This window comes from Oryctolagus cuniculus, chromosome 2 (assembly GCF_051225735.1).
Source record: "Oryctolagus cuniculus isolate XC-2025 breed Fujian yellow rabbit chromosome 2, ASM5122573v1, whole genome shotgun sequence".
In the NCBI taxonomy this organism is placed as follows: Eukaryota; Metazoa; Chordata; class Mammalia; order Lagomorpha; family Leporidae; genus Oryctolagus; species Oryctolagus cuniculus.
Window position 1 is genome coordinate 67,361,721 of NC_142868.1, and position 8,937 is coordinate 67,370,657.

Here is an 8,937-nt window from a genome sequence, read left to right on the forward strand (position 1 = left end):
TAGTTTATTTTGTTTTAAAGATTTATTTATTTATTTTAAAGTCAGAGTTAAACAGAGAGAGAAGGAGAAGTAGAGAGAAATCTTCCATGCACTGGTTTACTCTCCAATTGGCTGGAGCTGCACCGATCCAAAACCAGGAGCCAGGGGCCTCTTCCAGGTCTCCCAAATGGGTGCAAGGGCCCAAGGACTTGGGCCTTCTTTTACTGATTTCCCAGAACACAGCAGAGAGCTGGATAAGAAGTGAAGCAGCCAGGGCTCTAACCAGTGCCCATATGGGATGCCGGCACTGCAGACGGCGGCCCTACCTGCTATGCCACAACCCCAGGCCCAGCATTTAGTTTTTAAACATTACAAATGAGTTTTCCTTACTGCTGTTAAAGCTCAGATACCTAATGCTGTATGTGTCATCTTATTTGTTTAATTGACAATTTATATACTTAATTTCCTGATCATAGGAGAGAAAGGGATTGTTAGTGAATGGATAGACTTCTCAGATATTCACACCATTCCTCCAATTTGTCCTTCAAAATCAAGCACTAGTATATTCTTAACATTTGGCAAAATTCTGCACATGAAAAATTGTGATATTTCTTCTTTTTTCAAGGAAAATAAAAGCAGAAGCATTTTCCTTTTATTTTTAAAAAGAATTTGTTTTCCTTTTTATACTTCTCAGTTTCCTGATGTACTCAGACTTTTTTTTTTCCTAGATGAACATTTAAATTCTGGTGGAATTTGGTTTTACAAAAAGAATGAACAAGAACAATGAAAGATAGACATTTGGCCTACTGGTTAAGATTTCAGTCAGGATGCCTAAATACAACTCATTGCTCCACTCTCTTCTGTCTTTGTTCTAATGTACACCTAAGTAGCAGGTAATGACTTGAGTACTTCTGTCCATGCCACCCAGTGGGAGATCAGGATTAAATTCCTGGATCCTGGTTTCAGGGTGGCTCAACTGTGAACACTGTGGGCATTTAGGGACTGAAACAACAGATGGACAATCTCTGCCTGCCTGTCCCTCTTTATCACTCAAAAATTTTTTAAAAATTAAAATGTTTATGTAGACATCAATATAATAAAATGAATAACTGGAAACTACTTTTCAACAATTATTTTTACATTGCCTTTACTATTTTTAATTGCCATTACTAGTCTGAATGAAAATATCTTCTGTTAAGTCAAATGATTAAGTGGTTTATTATTATTTTCCTTATAAAATAGATCTGAGAAGAAATCATAAAATAAATATTAGTTCAAATTATTTACACAGAAAATTATTACCATAGCAAATAAAACTTAGGGGTGAGGGGACAGAAACCTAAAAATGCACTCTGAGTTGGACTTGGATTTTTTTATATAAATGACTGAAAAATCCCTGCCTTTTGCCTGTTTGGGGAATTTAGGAAGGCTTCTCAGAGTTGCAAGTTCCTTGGTACAATCTAAGTACAATATCCCCTCAATTTGTGAAATGATAAGCTCCAAAGTCATTAGTCAATGGTATGATGAGAATGGAAACTTAATCTGATGATAGTGTGTAGCTGTGGGCCTTTGGGAAGCAAGTGGGTTAGATTAGATTACTAAGAGTACAGCCCCATGTATCCTCTGTGTCTTCCACCATGAAGGGATGCAGCCAAAACGTGCCCTCACCACAATCTGCCTCATGCTACTTAGACTTCCTGCCTGCAGAGTCGTGAGTTAAATAAACCACTTTCCTTATAAAGCAGCGCCTCAGGTACTTTGACATAAACATGAAAAACTGACCAATACCAATGTGAGATTTATAAAAAATACCTACTCCTCATTCTTTGTAAGATGAGTCAGTGCATATACAGGCCTTAATAAGGTCCCTGATGCACTCAAAGTTTTCAGTGACTTGTAGGTTATAGTCACTGTTATATCCAGTGGCTATAATCTATCAATATATATCTGCTTTTATATTTTATTTTTCTAGTAATGCTATTGGATTTATGTTAATAGATTCTGCAGTACACCAGAGCTACCATCTATTTAGGAAAATACACTGGCCACAAAATTCTGTATACCAGCCCCTTCCCCACACTTCTTTAAGAGTTTGCCCAGAACATTTATTCAGTATGTGTCACTGTTGTTCAAACTTCAAAGACAGAGGAACTATTATTTGGACTTATTTCTATAACCTAAACAGATCATTCTAATGGTTAATCATTGCACCTGAAATTTTCCCCTAAAACATTGGGTCACTGGCATGGTATCTTGCTTTCTCTGCATGGGCAACATAAACAGGAACACTGTTTTGATGATGCATCTAGTATTAAAAAGAGATGAACGCAAGGCTGCAAAGTTGTAAATCCTGGTAAGACAACAAAAGCAGAGCAAATACCTACAATCCAGTGCACCGTTCATTCATCAAAAATAATAAGACAAAAAAGTCATTCAGCATGAGTCTGGCAAGTTTCACGATGTGGCCACACTGTTTTAAAATGCAAAAGAACACCAGAAACTCCACTAATCTCCCTTTACATAGGACTCTGGAAGGAGATATTACTGCTCCTACTGTCAAGAGGTGGATTCTGTTTTCTAGCCCTTGAAGCTGGGATAGCACTGACAACTAGAATGTGGCGCAAGTGATAACTGTGCTATTTGCAGCAGAGCTCTCTAGAGGCCAACAGCTTTTGCTTCTGCCCTGGGAACTGAGATGGCCATCCTGAGAGAAAGGCTGATCTAGCTTGTTTGAAGATGAAACATCACTTGAGAAGTAGACCAGCATTCGCAGCAATGCCCACACCCATCCAACTGTCCTGGTGTGTGCTCCCCAATGAGTGAGACCGGTAAAAATAGCAGAAGAACCATGTAGCTAATCTGCAGAAATGTGAGACGTGCTAAATCTTGTTGTTTGAAACTACTGAATTATGTTTGTTTATTGATGCAGTAAGATCACAAAAATGATCAATGATATTGTATTATTTGCAATAAACAAATTATTCTAAATATTTTGAGATCTGGGAATAATACATTCTACTTCTTTTCTGTATGCTCATCATGGATAACAAAATGACCACTATTACTTGCAAGTACAACCCTTCAAAAGAATAGTTTCAGTGTTGTAAGCACATTTCATTGAGAAGTTCAAGGAGAGAGCTACCATTTAAAACTGGAAGTCCTGGCCCTTTAATTACAGAATTTCATTGTCTTATTCCTAGGAGTGCTTTAGTTTGGGCTGACATGTCAAGACAATATTAAAATGTTTAAACATGTTTGAAAGCATCAGCAACTTTCCCCTACACCTTAGGCAAAACTCAGTTAAAAAGCACTTGAATGTATCTCAAGAAGCATTTACTGCCCTAAGGCTTAGACCACTGTCATTCTGAATGCAGCATTATCACATACAGTGGAAACTGTGCATGCCACATCTCAAACAGTCTTGCTGATTCAACTCAAACATGAATCTGCTGGTTGGCACATGAAAACTGCACTGCAGCAGAAAAATGGATGGTGACTGCTTGAGAGTGATCAATTTATGCACATCTGAGATGTGGTTTCTCTTTGATTCCCCTCTTCACCCTTGCACAATTAGAGGCAGCAGAGCCTCTCCTCTGATGGAGCAGAGTGGAAGGAAAGGAAGTGCTGGAAATGAGAGGAGGCTCTGATAACAATCAAGGGCATTTACAAAACTCAGAGAGGGGCTGATGACGTTTGCTTCACATGTTAGTCATGATTACGTCACTAAGAACAGACACCATTCTTGACCATTCGTATTTATTTGTCCATTGTAAATAATGATAGATTTCATGATTTTCCTTCTAGTCTTTTGGGATTTCTAATATTAGAAATTATTTGCTTCAGGATTCAGAGGCTTTAATAATCTTTTGAAAACTAGAAGTATTTCCTCCCCACCATTATATGTATCCGCAAAATTTTATGCAGATATGTATCCACAAATTCAGCATAAATTTCAGTTGGGGGTGGGGGTATTTAGCCTATTGGTCAAGCCTCTGCTGAAGACGTCCCCATTCCACAATGCAGTACTTGGATTTGATACCTGGTTCAGGCTTCTGTCTCCAGCTTCCTTGGAAGGCAGCAGCGATGGTGCAAGTATTTGGGTTTCTGGCATCTATGTATTTGTATTCCTGACTCTTGGGTTAACTTAAGTTCAGCCTCAGTCATTGTGGGCACCTAGCAGTGAACCAGTAAATCTCTCTCTCTCTCTCTCTCTCCCCCTTATTCTAAAACTTATAAAAAATCTTCAGTAGGGTTCAAGATCCCTGAATTAGATGCTGAGTGTATTTCCAGCATTCTTGTTTACGGGAGAAGGAAGGTACATTTTTACACTTAGACATTTTTTTTCCTTTGCATAAGAATCAAAGGTTAAGAAATATTTAATAGCTCAACAGCAATCCTCAAAAAGCAAAAATTACACAAGTATGTTGTAAATAAATTATTCACTGACAGATTTGAACAAATAATGAAACATATATTTAGAAGTAGAAAAAATAATTTAGGTTCAACTGCATTAACATTTGAGGTTAAATTATTTAAGTGTCTGAAGTTAAACACCCCAAGAATTTATAAATTTTGTTGACTGTGACCTTTGAGGACAGCTGCAAGCAGACATTGAGCTCTGAAGTGCTGCTTGAGAGGTGGAATGCTGACTCTTTACTCTGGTCAATGAGTTATCAGTGGAAACTACACTGGCAATCATGATTAAAACCAAAAGAGTGTTGAAGAACTCAGGAATGCAAAGCAGTTAAATAAAGGGAAAAGGAAAGAAATGATCAATGGTGACCAGCAAACAAAACTGAATGAGCAGCTAAAAGGGAAGGAATCAATGTAGCATCACTGGATCAGTTTGCTTCATTGATTTTTGCTGCTCATTGAAATGTTTTCCTTTATTTACTTCCTGTTGCTTTGGAGAGTGGCAAAATCTCACTGCTGAATCTCACTGGAGCCTATGATGGATGGAGAAACAAGCTGTGGATCTCCTCGAGTTTGCATGACACCTTCCCAACTGTATTCAGAAGTAATTCCAGTGCTGGCTGGTATGTTACAGAAGCCACTTGGTCTGTGCCTTTGTTCTCATAGCTTCTCTGTGGTAGAGATCAAACAGGCCCTTTCCAAATACGCATCCTAATATCTGGAAACTGAGAACATGTTAGGTAACATGGCAATGGGGAATTAGGGTTCCAGATGGCATTAATGCTGTTAATTCATTGAACTTAAAACAGGGAGATTATTCTGCATTGCCAAAATTTGCCAATTTGTAATCACCAGAGCTTTGAAAGCAGGAGGCAGAAGAAAAGGCAGTATCAGAGTGAAGTTATGTGAAAAAAATTCAGCTTGACACAGTTAGCTTTGAAGATGAAGGGGCTGCAGACCAAGGAATGTGGGCAGGCTTTATGAACTAGAAAGAGCAAGGAAATAATCCCCTCCTGCATCTCCAGAAAAGAGTGCTGCCACGCTGAGAATTTATTTTAGTCATATGAGATTCATGTCAGCCTCTTGACATATAGGATGTAAAGAGAATAAATTTTTATTGTTTATGTTCCTAAGTTTGTAGTAACATTTTACAGCTGAAATAGGAAAACAGTACATATCCACATGCTTTCTCTGTTCAGAGCTGGAACAGCATGGAATTGATGCATTTTATCCTTTCTACTTGTATTTCATACATTAAAGGAAATTGAGATGAAAAACCTTGATTTTCATGTCCTGGACATCTATGTTTAAAGTATCTACTCAAGAACTTTTATTTTGCACTTCTGAAATTTCCACTTCACTCTAGAACCTAATTGTCCGTGTTATTTGTATATGATCAACAAAAACAGTCCTGTTTGCTTTTGTCCAGTAAAATGTAAACAACTCAATTTTCTGGATGATAACACCTTTCCTCCACCCCTCAGTGATAGCTGCTCCTGGTGTTATTACCAGAGGAATAGCTTTACACCATTCTAAGTGTGGGCACCATGTCTTCCCAACAAGACAAAGAGAATTTGACATAAGATTAAAGAAACATATCCAGGTACCAGAGTGCTTTGTAAGATTTACAGTACTTCTGTGACTTCCTGATGTTTATTGCTTGCTTGTCACTTGTTTTTTACTTGTTTCTCTCACAGGGATTAGCAAGAAAGTATTTGTAATGAAAAGCAACTTTAGGATTATTTTAAGTTCAGTCAGTAGATTGACAAGTTTTTTCCTGGCTTAAAATCCTTTTCCATAAACTCCTTATATCAGTGCACAATGTCCTGCTGGATCTGGATGGATCCTGCCTACTTCTTAATCCTCATCTCTATCCTATTTGTCCATGCTGCTATTTGACATTTTGACAAATGGAATGTAGTTGTCATTTCTAGAATGCCTCATGTTGTTCAACATCTTCATATTTTTTTTGACAGGTAGTTATAGACAGTGAGAGAGACAGAGGGAAAGATCTTCCTTCCATTGGTTCACCCCTCAAATGGCCACTACAGCCGGAGCTACACCAATCTGAAGCCAGGAGACAGGTGTTTCTTCCTGGTCTCCCGTGTGGGTGCAGGGGTCCAAGCACCTGGGCCATCCTCCACTGCCTTCCTGAGCCACAGCAGAGAGCTGGACTGGAAGAGGAGCAACTGGGACTAGAATCCTGCACCCATATGGTATGCCGGCACTGCAGGCAGAGGATTAACCAAGTAGCCACGGTGCCGGCCCCCTCAACATCTTCATATTAAAATGATTTTTCTCCTATTCTTTGCCTTTTTATTCACTTAGCTCTCATGAATCTTTCAAAATCCACCTCCCGTGTGTCTCCTTTGAGCTTTCTTCTGATCAGCTTGTCTAAAATTGGTTTCTCTTGGCTCTCCAGTTTCCATCCTAGATCTTTCTGTACCATAGCACTTAGTATAATGCACTGGGGTCTGCCATCTATTCATGGGCCTTTTTCTGTAAAGTATGACTCCTTTTGGGCAAGATAGGACTAAAATTTTTAACCATCTACCCTAGATTCTAATACCATGCCAGTCACATATACAGTAAGTGCTTGCTGAATGGGTGAATGGATGACATGGTAGGGGAACAGACTATATGGCATTGCTGACAATTGTGTCTACTTTGCTGATGGCTAAAGGTAAACTATTATCAAGACATATGTCAATCATAAGTGCAATGTCATCATCCAAGCTGCAAAAGTGAAGAGGCATTTGCTTTTTCATTTGGTACGTGCTTATCTGAATGAAGTTTTCCACCACATTATGTTCACCACATCCTTAGTCCTATAATCACTATAGCTGAGACTTGCTTTCTAATAGAATGAGATAAGTGATTGGAAGGAGTAAGACAGGGATGTATTTTACAGTACAAAATACAATTGCCATATGTAGTCTAGGCGGTAGGTTTGTCAGTGGAAGCAGTAGGGGCATTCTAAGCAAAAGTTCATTGGGGAGGGTTAGGCATTTTTTGGCCTACAGTTAAGATGTGAATTAAGACACCAGCATCCCACATCAAGGCTCCTGAGTTCAATGCCCAGCCTCAGATCCTGACTTCAGTTTCTTTCTAATGCACACCATGGAATGGGAATTTCCCATCTGCAATTTACTCCCCCAAATCCCACTACAACTGAGGCTGGACCAGTCTGAAGCCAGGAGCTAGAAACTCACTCTCTTCTACCCTTTGGGTGGCAGCGACTTGGCTTCTTAGGCCATTACCTGCCACATCCCAAGATGCACCATTAGCAGAAAGCTGAATAGGGAGCAGAGCCAAGATTCAAACTTCTCCTAGACTGACATATTTTAAATGAAAGAGATCATGTGCAATTTAGGGCAGTGATTTTCAAACTGAGCATCATGATCTGTGAATTAATGGTTGCATTCATTTAAGGAGTTTTATGTGAAGTTCCCATTGTTTTGTGAAGATTTTATACCTTTTTACGGATGTCTACCTCTTATATGTATGTAGTTGATTCCTATCTACAAAGAATTTCTTACCATATGTTACACTGAAAAGACTTGAACACTTCTGTAGTTTAAAACATCATGTGAAAAATCTGTATATCCTAGGCAATTTATGAGTAACCTATTTATTGTTATATGATATTTGGTACAGTTTAATGTAATTTTAATATGCATACAAAGTCATATGAATTGTAAATTGCATTTTTGTTGTCATTTAAAATTTTACTTCAGAGCCTGAAGTTTCATCATAATTGAAAAAGAAATCAGATAACTCAAGGAATAAGAGTTACTCACATTCTCAATAACCACTTCAGGAAGTCTACTGTAAATACAGTTTCTCATCTTGAGATATTCTGAATTTACAATTAATTCTCTAGATTTCAATTTTCTAGAATTAGGTGCAATTGTGATGAGGATTCTCGTGCTTCACTTAAATCCTCTGATAGACTTTGATTTATTTCAATCAGAGAAATGGCAACAGACCTTTTCTTGGAGAACTTAATGTGACTTCTTAAAGTCATATAGACATTAAGATGTAGGACACATTTAAGCTGTCTAATTGTAGTGCCGGTCTAATGCCTAAGTATTATACTGCCACAATGTCAAATTACATACATTTGGGCTTTTTCTTTAGTAAAATGTGTCTTGCTTAACAAACTCATAGTGTAAAAAATTCAGGAGTGCAATTAGACTGTCATCTCTCCCACAGATGATTTAAGAAAAGCATGAATCAGAGCTTAACAGTCAACATAATTTCACAGATAATCATGGAGAAATTATGGTACTGCAACAATTCGAAGTCAGTACAGTCAGACTAGCAGACAGTGACGATCAACTATTCATCTCCACCATCTGCCATACATGCTCTTTATTTAAGTCTTTGTGTGTGTGTTTTTGTTTTTGCCAATGTTTTCAGTTTTGACTGTGCCATCATCGGGCATCACATAGGAAAACAGGTTTCATGGTGTAAACAGATTTTCCCTTGTGTGCAATGAATTAGCTTCATTGGCTATTCTGCAGCTCTTAGGCAAAGAAGACT

The 8,937-nt window shown here is 38.2% G+C and overlaps 1 long non-coding RNA gene across 1 annotated transcript; it reads left to right on the plus strand.

Annotated features, from left to right (window-relative positions):
• Positions 1-4,337: 4,337 nt before the first annotated feature.
• On the plus strand, positions 4,338-6,696 carry LOC149127793 (uncharacterized). The gene is made up of 2 exons (XR_016229596.1): positions 4,338-5,015; positions 6,369-6,696. It is a non-coding gene; the product is annotated as an uncharacterized LOC149127793 (long non-coding RNA).
• The last annotated feature ends 2,241 nt before the right edge of the window (positions 6,697-8,937 follow it).